At 53.5% G+C, this 15211-nt stretch overlaps 1 protein-coding gene across 1 annotated transcript in view; it reads left to right on the top strand.

The window, feature by feature from the left end:
- Positions 1 to 63: 63 nt before the first annotated feature.
- Positions 64 to 15211, top strand: part of LOC147095488 (uncharacterized) — a 31675-nt gene continuing 16527 nt past the window's right edge. Inside the window, exon 1 of the mRNA XM_085974632.1 lies at positions 64 to 283. The gene's annotated coding sequence lies outside the window, so the exon portion shown is untranslated. The remainder of the gene's footprint in view (positions 284 to 15211) is intronic.

Here is a 15211-nt window from a genome sequence, read left to right as displayed (position 1 = left end):
CGGAGCGGTTCGAGAGGAGGGCGGTGGTTTCTAACCAATACCGAGGCCGGTCTGGTGAGCTTCGAGCCGGCCACTGGGGAGGCGGGAGCAACGAAACTAACCAATCGCGAGGCCTGGCTGCGAAGCCGGCCAATGGGGAGGCGGGAGGCTGGGCCGACCGCCGACAGCCGCCGGGTCGCAGTTCAGAGGGGAAACGGCTGGAGCCGGAGATCAAAAGTGCCTGAGAGCCCCGGGCCTGTGAGCGAGAGGCCTCACCCCGGACTGATTCTGCTACTAGACCCTGGTGAGTGAGGGGCCCGGGAAGGGGCGACAGGCCTCAGGGGGAGGGGGAGCCGCCTAAGTCTGTCTGTCTGTCTCTCTCCCCCTCCCCTCCCTCCTCCACCCCCACCCCCCTCCGCCCTCTCCCCCTCCGCCCTCTTCCCCCGCCCCCTCCTCTCCGCCCTCTCCCCCCCCCCCCTCCGCCCTCTCCTCCCCCCCCCCCCTCCGCCCTCTTCCCCCCCCCCCCTCCGCCCCACCCCCCCCCAGAAATTGAGACACAAGCCGAGGAAGGGAAGTGTCGGAGATGGACCATGTGAAGGTGAGGGAAGGGTGGAAATTGGAAGCAAAGTTGATTAAATTTTCCAGTTCAGGGCGAGAGCAGGAAACGGCACCGATACAATCATCAATGTACCGGAAAAAGAGGTGAGGGAGGGGACCCGAGTAGGACTGGAACAAAGAATGTTCCACATATCCCACGAAAAGGCAGGCATAGCTAGGGCCCATGCGGGTTCCCATGGCAACACCTTTAATTTGGAGGAAGTGAGTGGAGTCAAAGGAGAAGTTGTTCAATGTGAGAACCAGTTCAGTCTGGTGGAGGAGGGTGGTGGTGAATGGGGACTGGTTGGGCCTCCGTTCTAGGAAGAAGCGGAGCGCCCTCAGGCCGTCCTGGTGGGGGATGGAGTTGTAGAGGGATTGGACGTCCATAGTGAAAAGGTGACGGTTTGGGCCAAGAAACTGGAAACTTGAAGTGGCGGAGGGCGTCGGAAGAGTTGCAGATGAAGGCAGGAAGAGACTGGACAAGGGGAGGAAAAAATAGTCGAGATAGGAAGAAATCAATTCCGTGGGGCAAGAACAGGCTGAAACATGGGTCTAACCAGGGCAGACCCATTTGTGGCTCTTGGAAAGGAGGTAGAAGCGGGCTGTGCGGGTTTGGGGGGGTCTGAGGTTGGAAGTCGCGGGGGTGGTGGGAGGGGAGATCTCCAGAGGAGATGAGGTCCAAGACGGTCTGAGGAACGATACCTTGATGTTCGGTGGTGAGGTCGTGGTCCAGGGGGAGGCAGGAGGAGGTGTTGGAGAGTTGGCGTTCAGCCTCCGCAAGGTAGAGGCAGGTTCGCCAAACAACAACAGCGCCACCCTTGTCAGCGGGTTTAATGACATTGTTAGGGCTGGACCTGAGAGAACGGTGTGCTGCAAGTTCTGAGCGAGGTAGGCTGGAGTGAGTGAGGGGAGCAGAGACATTGAGACGGCCGATGTCACACCGGCAGTTCCCAATGAGAAGATCTAGAGAGGATAAGAGGCCAGAGGGAGGGGTCCAGATGGAATGAGAATTCTAGAGAAAGGGTCTGCTGTGTTGGGGTGGGGTGGGGTGGGGGGGCAGACCCCTGGCTGAAGAAGTGGGCACGGAGGCGAAGGTGACGGAAGAAGAGCTTAGTGTCGCACCGAGCACAAAATGCATTGAGGTGGGGGTCGTAAGAGGATGAAGCTCAGGCCTTTGCTGCGGTCTGATTGCTCGGGGTCAGAGGGGATAGTGAAAACAGGGCAAGGGGAGAGATTGGAAGGAGGGATGGGATCAGAGGAAAGTGATGGGGAAGAAGGATCCGGAGGGGTGTTGGTGTCCAAGAGCTGTTGTAGTTTGTGGTCCTTGATACCTGAAATCTATCATAAGCGCAGGAGGAGGCCATTCAGCCCCTCGAGCCTGTTCCGCTATTCAGTGGGATCATGGCCTGATCTGCAACCTAACTCCATCCGCCTGCCTTTGCCCCATACCCCTTAATACCTTTGGTTAACAAAAATCCATCAATCTGCAATTTAAAATTAACAGTTGATCTCGCGTCAATTGTTGTTTGCGGCGGAGAGTTCCAAACTTCTACCACCCATGTAATTTCACTCCTGAAAGGTCTGGCTCTAATTTATAGATTATGCCCCCTTGTCCTAGACTCTCAAACCAGCGGATATAGTTTCTCTCTCTCTACCCTATCTGTTCCCCTTAATATCTTGAAAACTTCAATCAGATCACCCCGTAACTGTCTAAATTCCAGGGAATATAACCCTAGTTTGTGTAATCTCTCCTTGTAATTTAACCCTTGGAGTCCGGGTATCATTCTGGTAAATCTACGCTGCACTCCCTCCAAGGCCAATACATCCTTCCTAAGGTGTGGTGCCCAGAACTGCTCACAGTGCTCCAGGTGTGGTCGAACCAGGGCTTTGTATCGCTGCAGCATAACTTCTACCCCTCTGTACTCTAGTCCTCTAGACATAAAGGCCAGCATGCCATTAGCCTTTTTGATTATTTTATGTACCTAGAATCCTAGAATGGTTGCAGCACGGAAGAAGGGCATTCGGCCCATCGAGCCCGTGCCAGCTCTCTGCAAGAGCACTTCCCCGCCCTTTCCCCGTAGCCCTGCAAATTTCTTTCTTTCAATTCCCTTTTTGAAAGCGGTGATTGAATCTGCCTCCACCATCCTCTCAGGCAGTGCATTCCAGATCCTAACCACTCGCTGCGTAAAAAGGTTTTCCCTCCTGTCGCCTTTGGTTCTTTTGCCAATCACCTTAAATCTGTGTCCTCTGGTTCTCGACCCTTCCGTCACTGGGAACAGTTTCCCTCTATCTACTCTGTCCAGACCCCTCATGATCTTGAACACCTCTATCAAATCTCCTCTCAATCGTCTCTCCTCCAAGGAGAACAACCCCAGCTTCTCCAGTCTATCAACATAACTGAAGACCCTCATTCCTGGAATCCTTCTCATAAATCTTTTCTGCACCCTCTCTAAGGCCTTCACATCCTTCCTAAATTGTGGTGCCCAGAATTGGACACAGTCCTTCAGTTGGGGCCGAACCAGTGTTTTATAATTTCCATGCTTTTGTACTCTACACAGGAAACTTTTTTTTTATCCGGCACGGACGGGACCGACGTGGTGCCGGTTCATCAAAAATTCCGGATAACCGAATGCTATAGTAAAAGATACGGAGCTGAGAGCTCCGTATAAAGCAACAAACCCTGTTGCTTGTAGAACAATGGCCACAAGTTCTAAGCGTCTCTGTAGCTTAGCAACAGCTGCAGCCACACCCTTGCACAGCAACACATGGAACGCAAGTACAATATGAAGTAAAACCTACTCCTGAATTTTGCCGGTTAACCGAGATTTCCGGTTATTTAGGTGCCGGTAAATCGAAAGTTTCCTGTACCTCTATTTACGAAGCCCAGGATCCCCTATGCTTTTTTAACCGCTTTCTCAACCTGCCCTGCCACCTTCAACGATTTGTGCACATATACCCCCAGGTCTCTCTGTTCGTGCACCCCCTTCAGGATTGTACCATTTAGTTTATATGTCCTCTCCCCATTCTTTCTATCAAAATGTATCACTTCACACTTTTCTGCGTTAAATTTTATCTGCCACATGTCCACCCATTTCACCAGCCTGTCTGTCTTCCTGAAGTCTATCACACTCCTCCTTACTGTTCACTATACTCCCAAGTTTTGTGTCATCTGCAGATTTTGAAATTGTGCCCTGTACACCCAAGTCATTAATAATATATATCAAGAAAAGCAGTGGTCCTAGTTCCGACCCCTGGGGAACACCACTGTATACCTTCCTCCAGTCCGAAAAACAACCGTTCACCACTACTCTGTTTCCTGCCACTTAGCCAATTCCGTATCTGTGCTGCCACTGTCCCTTTTATTCCATGGGCTTCAACTTTGCTGGCAAGCCTATTACGTGGCTCCCTGTCAAACGCCTTTTGGAAGTCCATGTACACCACGTCAACCCTCTGTTACCTCATCAGAAAACTCGATCAAGTTAGTTAAACACGATTTGCCTTTAACAAATCCGTGCTGCTTTCCTTAGTTAATCCACGCTTGTCCAAGTGACTTGTTAATTTTGTCCCTTAATACTGTTTCTAAAAGCTTCCCCACTACCGAGGTTAAACTGACTGGCCTGTAGTTGCTGGGTTTATCTTTACACCCTTTTTTGAACAAGGGTGTAACATTTGCAATTCTCCAGTCCTCTGGCACCACCCCCGTGTCTAAGGAGGATTGGAATATTATGGCCAGTACCTCCGCGATTTCCTCCCTCAATTCCCTCAGCATCCTAGGATGCATCCCATCCGCTCCTGGTGATTTATCTAATTTAAGTACAGCCAGCCTTTCTAATACTTCCTCTTTATCAATTTTTATCCTATCAAGTATTTCCACTATCTCCTCCTTCACTATGTCTATGGCAGCATCCTCTTCCTTGGTGAAGACAGATGCAAAGTACTTGTTTAGTACCTCAGCCATGCCCTCTGCCTCCATGCATAGGTCTCCTTTTTGGTCCCTAATCGGCCCCACCCATCCTCTTAGTAACCGTTTACTATTTATATGCCTATAAAAGACTTTGGATTACCTTTTATGTTGGTTGCCATTCTATTTTCATACCTTCTCTTTGCCCCTCTTTTTCACCCCTCCCCTGTACATAGACATTTTAATGATCTATGTACCTGGACCCCCAAGTCTCTCTGGATCTCCACCGTTTCCAGCTTTTCACCATTTAGAAAGTACCCTGTTCTATCCTTACACCCAAAGTGGATGACCTCACATTTGCCTACATTGAAATCCATTTGTCACAGTTTTGCCCATTCACTTAATCTATTATCCCTTTGTAATGTTATGCTTCTGCCTACACTGCTTACAATGCCGTCTATCTTTGTGTGATTGCATAGAAACATAGAAGATAGGAGCAGGAGGAGGCCATTTGGCCCCTCGAGCCTGCTCCGCCATTCAATGCGATCATGGCTGATCATCCAAATTCAGTACCCTGTCCCTGCCTTCTCCCCATATCTCTTGATCCCTTTAGTCTTAAGAAATATATCTAACTCTTGAATATATTTAATGAATTGGCCTCAACTGCCTTCTGTGGTAGAGAATTCCACAGGTTCACCACTCTCTGGGTGCAGAAATTCCTCCTCGTCTCTGTCCTAAATGGCTTACCCCTTATCCTTAGACTGTGACCCCTGGTTCTGGACTCCCCCACCATCGGGAACATCCTTCCTGCATCTAGTCTGTCCAGTCCTTGGCAGACTTGGATATCTGGCCCTCTATCCCATCATCTAAGTGGTTAATAAACACAGTGAACAGTTGAGGCCCCAACACAGATCCCTGTGGGACACCACTAGTCACATCCTGCCCATTAGAGGACCTGCCCATTATCCCTACTCTCTGTCTCCTGCCGCTCAGCCAATCTCTGAACCAGGTCAATAATTTACCCTCAATTCCATGAGCTTCAGCTTTAGCTAACAGTCTCTTATGAGGGACTTTATCGAATGCCTTCTGGTAGTCCATATAAATAACATCCATAGACATTCCCTTGTCCGATACTTTAGTCACCGCTTCAAAAAATTCAGTCGGGTTCGTCCGACATGACCTGCCCTTTACCAATCCATAATAACAACAGGAAACGCTGGAAACACTCAGCAGGTGAGGCAGCATCGGCGGAGAGAGAAACAGAGTCAACGTTACAGGTCGATGACCTTTTGTCAGAACTGGAAAAAAAGCAGGAAATGGAAAGCAAGTTTAGGGGCTGGGAACAGGGGGCGGGGATGAAAGAACAAAAGGGAAGGTCAGTGATAGGATAGAAGGCAGGAGAGATTAAGAGACATTGAGAGACATCCATGCTGGCTCTCTCTGATCAGCTGAAAATTTTCACGGTGTTCGGTCACTCTATCCTTAATTATAGACTCTAGTAATTTCCTGACAACAGATGGTAGGCTAATTGGTCTATAATTCCCTGGCTTCCCTCTCTCAGACTTCTTAAAAAGCGGAGTGACGTGCAATTTTCCAATCGAAACGAGAGAACGTTGGAAGATTATAGTTAGGGCATCTGCAATGTGCTCACCTCCTTCCTTTAAAACTATAGATCTCTGATTTGAAATTTTCTATCGACCTCCAGCCCGAACAACTTTTTGTGGGTGTGAGTTCCAGATCTCCACCACCCTTTGTGTGAAGAAGTGCTTCCTGACATCACCCCTGAACTTCGTTGCTTTAAAGCGCTCTGGGAAGTCCTTAGGGGAAAGGCGCTATAGAAATGCAAGTTATGTTGAGGCGTGAGAAGTTTGCACTTTTAAATTTGTAATTCAATTTGCATTTCTTTTCAGTTTTAATTTGATTCTGCGTTTGCAACCCTCATTTCCTGTCATGTTTGACTTTAGTCTTGATTTTCAGATAATGGTTAATTTGCTTTTATCATTCCCCCCCCCAAAATTCATTTTATTTGAGTCAATAATGTTTTTGGGTTGCTTTAACTTGTAAGAGAAGTCTATAGCAGGAACATTTTTTTATCAGCGTGGAGGCTGTGGAGAGGGTGCAGAGCAGATTGACTAGAATGGTACCAGGGATGAGGGACTTGAGTGATGTGGAGAGACTGGAGAAGCTGGGATTGTTCTCCTTAGAGCAGAGAAGGTGAAGGGGAGATTGACCAGAATTGTACCAGGGATGAGGGACTTCAGTTATGTGGAGAGACTGGAGAAGCTGGGGTTGTTCTCCTTAGAGCAGAGAAGGTGAAGGGGAGATTGACCAGAATTGTACCAGGGATGAGGGACTTCAGTTATGTGGAGAGACTGGAGAAGCTGGGGTTGTTCTCCTTAGAGCAGAGAAGGCTAAGAGGAGATTTAATAGAGGTGTTCAAAATCAGGAAGGGTTTAGATGGAGTAAATAAGGAGAAACTGTTCCCAATGGCTGAAGGGTTGGTAACCAGAGGACACAGATTTAATGTGATCGACAAAAGAACCAGAGGCGACATGAGGAAAAACTTTTTTACGCAGCGAGTGGTTAGGATCTGGAATGCACTGCCGGATAGGGCGGTGGATACAGATTCAATAGCAGCCTTCAAAAGGGAATTGGATCAATACTTGAAGGAGAAAGCATTGCCGTGATATGGGGAAAGAGCGGGGGAGTGGGACTAACTGGATTGCTCTTCGAAAGAGTCGGCACAGACTCGATGGGCCGAATGGCCTCCTCCTGTGCTGCACTATTCTATGATTCTATCTCATCAAAGCTTATCTTACCGGTTCCCGAATTCACCTCTTCGGATCACCCAGTTCAATCTGAATACCCCAAGTGATCTTTCCTCCCTGGCTGATTATTCTAAGCATTTCCAGAATGCCTTGTATAACACCTCTCCCCACGTAGGAGAGAGCGGGACTGAGCCCCACACACAGAGCAGGAAAGGCCCAGGCTCTATCCCCGGCCTGTGCTGAGCGGGACGCTCCAATTTGCCTCTCGGCATCCTTGTTAGTGAAGGGGGGGGAGGGGAGATCGGCCGGTGCTCCTGATCTATCTTGCTGGAATTTTTACATAGGCTAGTGTAGGTCCCTTGAAGTCAGAATCAGGGGAATTTATAATGGGGAACAAAGACATGGCAGACCAATTAAATACATACTTTGGTGTCTTCACAAAGGAGGACACCAATAACCTCCCAGAGATGTCAGGAAACATAGGGTCTAATGAGAGGGAGGAACTGAATGAAATCGGTATTTGTAGGGAAATGGTGTTAGGGAAATTGACGGGATTGAAGGCCGATAGATCCCCAGGGCCTGATAATCTACATCCTAGGGTACTTAAGGAAGTGGCCCTAGAAATAGTAGATGCATTGGTCATTTTCCAAAATTCTATAGACTCTGGAACAGTACCCATGGATTGGAGGGTAGCTAATGTAACCCCACTATTTAAAAAAAGGTGGTAGAGAAAAAACGGGGAATTATAGACCGGTAAGTCTGACATCGGTAGTGGGGTAAATGCTAGAGTCCATTATAAAAGATGTAATAGCAGAGCACTTGGAAAAACAGTGACCGGATCGGACAAAGTCAACATGGATTTACAAAAGGTAAATCATGCTTGACTAATCTACTGGAATTTTTTGAGGATGTAACTGGTAGAATAGATAAGAGAGAACCAGTGGATGTGGTGTATTTGGACTTTCAGAAGGCTTTCGATAAGGTCCCGCATAAGAGACTAGCGTGCAACGTTAAAGCACATGGGATTGGTGGTAAGGTACTGACTTGGATAGAAAACTGGTTGGCAGACAGGAAGCAAAGAGTTGGAATAAACTGGTCTTTTTCCGAGTGGAAGGCAGTGACTAATGGGGCACCACAGGGATCGGTGCTAGGACCCCAGTTATTCACAATATAAATGATCTAGATGAGGGAACTAGATGTAATATCTCCAAGTTTGCAGATGACACAAAGTTGGGTGGGTGTGTGTGCTGTGAGGAGGATGCAGAGAAACTCCAGTATGATTTGGACAGGTTGGGCGATATGGCAGATGCAGTATAATGTGGATAAATGCGAGGTTATCCACTTTGGTGGCAAAAACAGGAAGGCAGATTATTATCTGAACGGCAATAGATTGGGCAAAGGGGAAGTGCAATGAGACCTGGGTGTCCTTGTGCACCAGTCGCTGAAGGTAAGCATGCAGGTGCAGCAGGCGGTTAAGAAGGCAAATGGTATGCTGGCCTTCATAGCGAGAGGATTTGAGTACAGGAGTAAGGATGTCTTGCTGCAGTTGTACAGGGCCTTGGTGAGACCACACCTTGAGTATTGTGTGCAATTTTGGTCACCTTATCTGAGGAAGGATGTTCTTGCCATGGAGGGAGTGCAGCGAAGATTCACCAGACTGATGCCTGGGATGGCAGGAATGACGTATGAAGAGAGATTGTGTCGATTAGGCTTATATTCGCTAGAGTTTAGAAGAATGAGAGGGGATCTCATTGAAACTTATAAAATTCTAACAGGACTAGACAGACTAGATGCAGGAAGGATGTTCCCGATGGCGGGGAGTCCAGAACCAGGGGTCACAGTCTAAGGATAAGGGGTAAGCCATTTAGGACTGAGATGAGGAATTTCTTCACCCAGAGAGTGGTGAACCTGTGGAATTCTCTGCCACAGAAGGTAGTTGAGGCCAATTCATTAAATATATTCAAGAAGGAGTTAGATATATTTCTTAAGGCTAAAGGGATCAAGGGATATGGGGAGAAAGCAGGGACAGGGTACTGAATTTGGATGATCAGCCATGATCGCATTAAATGGCGGAGCAGGCTCGAGGGGCCGAATGGCCTACTCCTGCTTCCATCTTCTATGTTATATGCCAGCGTTTATGCTCCACTCGAGCCTCCTCCCGTCTTTCCTCATCTAAATCTATCAGTGTAACTCTCTATCCCCTTCTCCCTCATGCTTGTCCAGCCTCCCCTTAAATGCATCGATACCATTCGCTTCAACCACTCCCTGTGGTAGCGAGTTCCACATTCTCACCACTCTCTGGGTAAAGAAGTTTCTCCTGAATTCCCTATTGGATTTCTTGGTGACTATCTTATATTGACGGCCTCTAGTTATGCTGTTCCCCACAAGTGGAAACATTCTCTGTATCCACTCTATCAAAACTTCTCATAATTTTAAAGACCTCTATTAGGTCACCCCTCAGCCTTTTTTCAAGAGAAAAGAGACCCAGCCTGTTCATCCTTTCCTGATATGTACACCCTCACATTTCTGGTATCACCCGTGTAAATATTCTCTGCACCCTCTCCAGTGCCTCTATATCCTTTTTATAATATGGCGACCAGAACTGTACGCAGTACTCCAAGTGTGGTCTAACCAAGGTTCGATACAGGTTTAGCATAACTTCCCGACTTTTCAACTCTATCCCTCTGGAAATAAACCCGAGTACTTGGTTTACTTTTTTTATGGCCTTGCTAACCTGTGGCGCAACTTTGTGATTTGTGTATTTGTACTCCGAGATCCCTTTGTTCCTCCACCCTACCCAGACTCGCACCCTCCAAGTAATAAGTGACCTCCCTATTCTTCGTACCAAAATGTAACACCTCACATTTATCTGTGTTGAACTTGATTTGCCAATTATATGCCCATTCTGCAGTTTTATTAATGTCCTCCTGTAACTTGTTGCAGTCCTCCTCGGTATTGATGATCCCGCCCAATTTGGTGTCATCCGCAAATTTAGAAATTGTGTTTTTGATTTCCAAGTCTAAATCGTTGATGTCGTCGTCTTCTTAGGCAGTCCCTCAGAACCGAGGATGACTTGCTTCCACATTAAAAATGAGTTCTCAGGTGACTGATGAGTCCAATGCGGGACCTACAGTCTCTGTCACAGGTGGGGCAGACGGTGGTTGAAGGGACGGGTGGGTGGGGTGCTTGGGTTGATGTGCGCTCCTTCCGCTGCTTGCGCTTGGTTTTCGCTTGCTCCCGGCGAAGAGACTCGAGGTGTTCAGCGCCTTCCCGGATGCTTCTCCTCCACTTTGTGCTGTCTTGGGCCAGGGATTCCCAGGTGTCAGTGGGGATGTTGCACTTTTTCCAGGAGGCTTTGAGGGTGTCCTTGAAACATTTCCTCTGCCCACCTGGGGCTCTCCTGCTGCGCCAGAGCTCCGAGTAGAGCGCTTGTTTTGGCAGACTTGTATCGGGCATGCGGACGATGTGACCAGCAGTGGTCCCAGCATTGATCCTTGTGGAACGCCACTACCCACCTTCTGCCACTGTGAATAGCTACCCTTTACTCCCACTTTCTGCCCTGAATGGCAAACTCGCAAGCTGGGCTCCCATGCCAAGAGTGGCCGCTTGGGTGAGGTGCCAGGTGGGGAGAACTGTCCCCCAGAGATAAGTGGAGCTGGGGGTGGGTGGGTAAACCAATGCTTCGTCAACCGAGCCACTGAATTGGCGTAAACGGGCCCAGTGAGGCCTCCCGACCCCCCCCCCGTCAGCGGCCGAGAGGCTCAGCTCAGCTTCAGATGGGGTGGGGGGGGTGGCGTGACCGGATTGCTGTCCGCACCTGCTGCAGGTGTCATCAAGGTTTCAAATCCTTTCACAGGCCGCCTCTGGCGACAGCCTGTAATTATCTAGTGATTAGCGTCAAAAGCCGATATTTTCTTTCTCTCCTCCTCCCTCACCCCCACAGCAAGCTCGGATAACACCTGACCTCCTGGGGGGTCTCTCTCCCCCCACCCCCGCAGCTCTGTGGGTTGGATCCTGTCGGATGCCTGCCTCGACCCGCCTGCAAGAGAAAGACGTGGGCAGCGACATAAGGTAGGGGGGCGGGGGAGTAGCGGCAAGAGCAGGAGCTGAATGTACAGCCTGGGCAGGTGGAGGCCAGCACCGAGCTGGAGCTGAATGTACAGCCTGGGCAGGTGGGGGCCAGCACCGAGCGGGAGCTGAATGTACAGCCTGGGCAGGTGGAGGCCCACACCGAGCTGGAGCTGAATGTACAGCCTGGGCAGGTGGAGGCCCGCACCGAGCGGGAGCTGAATGTACAGCCTGGGCAGGTGGAGGCCAGCACCGAGCGGGAGCTGAATGTACAGCCTGGGCAGGTGGAGGCCAGCACCGAGCGGGAGCTGAATGTACAGCCTGGGCAGGTGGAGGCCAGCACCGAGCGGGAGCTGAATGTACAGCCTGGGCAGGTGGAGGCCAGCACCGAGCGGGAGCTGAATGTACAGCCTGGGCAGGTGGAGGCCCCGCACCGAGCGGGAGCTGAATGTACAGCCTGGGCAGGTGGGGGCCAGCACCGAGCGGGAGCTGAATGTACAGCCTGGGCAGGTGGGGGCCCCGCACCGAGCGGGAGCTGAATGTACAGCCTGGGCAGGTGGAGGCCCGCACCGAGCGGGAGCTGAATGTACAGCCTGGGCAGGTGGAGGCCCGCACCGAGCTGGAGCTGAATGTACAGCCTGGGGAGGTGGAGGCCCGCACCGAGCGGGAGCTGAATGTACAGCTTGGGCAGGTGGAGGCCAGCACCGAGCGGGAGCTGAATGTACAGCCTGGGCAGGTGGAGGCCCGCACCGAGCGGGAGCTGAATGTACAGCCTGGGCAGGTGGGGGCCCTGCACCGAGCGGGAGCTGAATGTACAGCTTGGGCAGGTGGAGGCCAGCACCGAGCGGGAGCTGAATGTACAGCCTGGGCAGGTGGAGGCCCGCACCGAGCGGGAGCTGAATGTACAGCCTGGGCAGGTGGAGGCCAGCACCGAGCGGGAGCTGAATGTACAGCCTGGGCAGGTGGAGGCCAGCACCGAGCGGGAGCTGAATGTACAGCCTGGGCAGGTGGAGGCCAGCACCGAGCTGGAGCTGAATGTACAGCCTGGGGAGGTGGAGGCCAGCACCGAGCTGGAGCTGAATGTACAGCCTGGGGAGGTGGAGGCCAGCACCGAGCTGGAGCTGAATGTACAGCCTGGGCAGGTGGAGGCCAGCACCGAGCTGGAGCTGAATGTACAGCCTGGGCAGGTGGGGGCCCCGCACCGAGCTGGAGCTGAATGTACAGCCTGGGCAGGTGGGGGCCAGCACCGAGCGGGAGCTGAATGTACAGCCTGGGGAGGTGGAGGCCAGCACCGAGCTGGAGCTGAATGTACAGGCTGGGCAGGTGGAGGCCAGCACCGAGCTGGAGCTGAATGTACAGCCTGGGCAGGTGGAGGCCAGCACCGAGCGGGAGCTGAATGTACAGCTTGGGCAGGTGGAGGCCCGCACCGAGCTGGAGCTGAATGTACAGCCTGGGGAGGTGGGGGCCAGCACCGAGCGGGAGCTGAATGTACAGCTTGGGCAGGTGGAGGCCAGCACCGAGCGGGAGCTGAATGTACAGCCTGGGCAGGTGGGGGCCCCGCACCGAGCGGGAGCTGAATGTACAGCCTGGGGAGGTGGGGGCCAGCACCGAGCGGGAGCTGAATGTACAGCCTGGGCAGGTGGGGGCCAGCACCGCGCGGGAGCTGAATGTACAGCCTGGGCAGGTGGAGGCCCGCACCGAGCGGGAGCTGAATGTACAGCCTGGGCAGGTGGGGGCCAGCACCGCGCGGGAGCTGAATGTACAGCCTGGGCAGGTGGGGGCCCCGCACCGAGCTGGAGCTGGATGTACAGCCTGGGCAGGTGGGGGCCCCGCACCGAGCGGGAGCTGAATGTACAGCCTGGGGAGGTGGAGGCCAGCACCGAGCTGGAGCTGAATGTACAGCCTGGGCAGGTGGGGGCCCCGCACCGAGCTGGAGCTGAATGTACAGCCTGGGCAGGTGGAGGCCAGCACCGAGCGGGAGCTGAATGTACAGCCTGGGCAGGTGGAGGCTCGCACCGAGCTGGAGCTGAATGTACAGCCTGGGCAGGTGGAGGCCCGCACCGAGCTGGAGCTGAATGTACAGCCTGGGGAGGTGGAGGCCAGCACCGAGCTGGAGCTGAATGTACAGCCTGGGCAGGTGGAGGCCCGCACCGAGCTGGAGCTGAATGTACAGCCTGGGGAGGTGGAGGCCAGCACCGAGCGGGAGCTGAATGTACAGCCTGGGCAGGTGGAGGCCAGCACCGAGCGGGAGCTGAATGTACAGCCTGGGCAGGTGGGGGCCAGCACCGAGCGGGAGCTGAATGTACAGCCTGGGCAGGTGGAGGCCCGCACCGAGCGGGAGCTGAATGTACAGCCAGGGCAGGTGGGGGCCAGCACCGAGCTGGAGCTGAATGTACAGCCTGGGCAGGTGGGGGCCAGCACCGAGCGGGAGCTGAATGTACAGCTTGGGCAGGTGGAGGCCAGCACCGCGCGGGAGCTGAATGTACAGCCTGGGCAGGTGGAGGCCCGCACCGAGCTGGAGCTGAATGTACAGCCTGGGGAGGTGGAGGCCCGCACCGAGCGGGAGCTGAATGTACAGCCTGGGGAGGTGGAGGCCAGCACCGAGCGGGAGCTGAATGTACAGCCTGGGGAGGTGGAGGCCAGCACCGAGCGGGAGCTGAATGTACAGCCTGGGCAGGTGGAGGCCCGCACCGAGCGGGAGCTGAATGTACAGCCTGGGCAGGTGGAGGCCCGCACCGAGCGGGAGCTGAATGTACAGCCTGGGCAGGTGGGGGCCAGCACCGAGCGGGAGCTGAATGTACAGCTTGGGCAGGTGGAGGCCAGCACCGAGCGGGAGCTGAATGTACAGCTTGGGCAGGTGGAGGCCAGCACCGAGCGGGAGCTGAATGTACAGCCTGGGGAGGTGGAGGCCAGCACCGAGCGGGAGCTGAATGTACAGCCTGGGCAGGTGGAGGCCAGCACCGAGCTGGAGCTGAATGTACAGCTTGGGCAGGTGGAGGCCAGCACCGAGCGGGAGCTGAATGTACAGCTTGGGCAGGTGGAGGCCAGCACCGAGCGGGAGCTGAATGTACAGCCTGGGGAGGTGGAGGCCAGCACCGAGCGGGAGCTGAATGTACAGCCTGGGCAGGTGGAGGCCAGCACCGAGCTGGAGCTGAATGTACAGCTTGGGCAGGTGGAGGCCAGCACCGAGCGGGAGCTGAATGTACAGCCTGGGGAGGTGGAGGCCAGCACCGAGCGGGAGCTGAATGTACAGCCTGGGGAGGTGGAGGCCAGCACCGAGCGGGAGCTGAATGTACAGCCTGGGCAGGTGGAGGCCAGCACCGAGCTGGAGCTGAATGTACAGCTTGGGCAGGTGGAGGCCAGCACCGAGCGGGAGCTGAATGTACAGCCTGGGGAGGTGGAGGCCAGCACCGAGCGGGAGCTGAATATACAGCCTGGGCAGGTGGGGGCCCGCACCGAGCTGGAGCTGAATGTACAGCCTGGGCAGGTGGAGGCCCGCACCGAGCTGGAGCTGAATGTGCAGCCTGGGGAGGTGGAGGCCAGCACCGAGCGGGAGCTGAATGTACAGCCTGGGCAGGTGGAGGCCAGCACCGAGCTGGAGCTGAATGTACAGCCTGGGCAGGTGGAGGCCAGCACCGAGCGGGAGCTGAATGTACAGCCTGGGCAGGTGGGGGCCCGCACCGAGCGGGAGCTGAATGTACAGCCTGGGCAGGTGGAGGCCCGCACCGAGCTGGAGCTGAATGTACAGCTTGGGCAGGTGGAGGCCAGCACCGAGCGGGAGCTGAATGTACAGCTTGGGCAGGTGGGGGCCCGCACCGAGCTGGAGCTGAATGTACAGCCTGGGCAGGTGGAGGCCAGCACCGAGCGGGAGCTGAATGTACAGCCTGGGCAGGTGGGG

The sequence above is a fragment of the Somniosus microcephalus genome, unplaced genomic scaffold (assembly GCF_052327205.1).
Source record: "Somniosus microcephalus isolate GS21.2 unplaced genomic scaffold, FLI_Smic_1.0 unresolved_chr1, whole genome shotgun sequence".
Lineage (NCBI taxonomy): Eukaryota > Metazoa > Chordata > Chondrichthyes > Squaliformes > Somniosidae > Somniosus > Somniosus microcephalus.
Note: the sequence above shows the minus strand (reverse complement) of the source record. Positions and strands in the feature narration are given on the sequence as shown.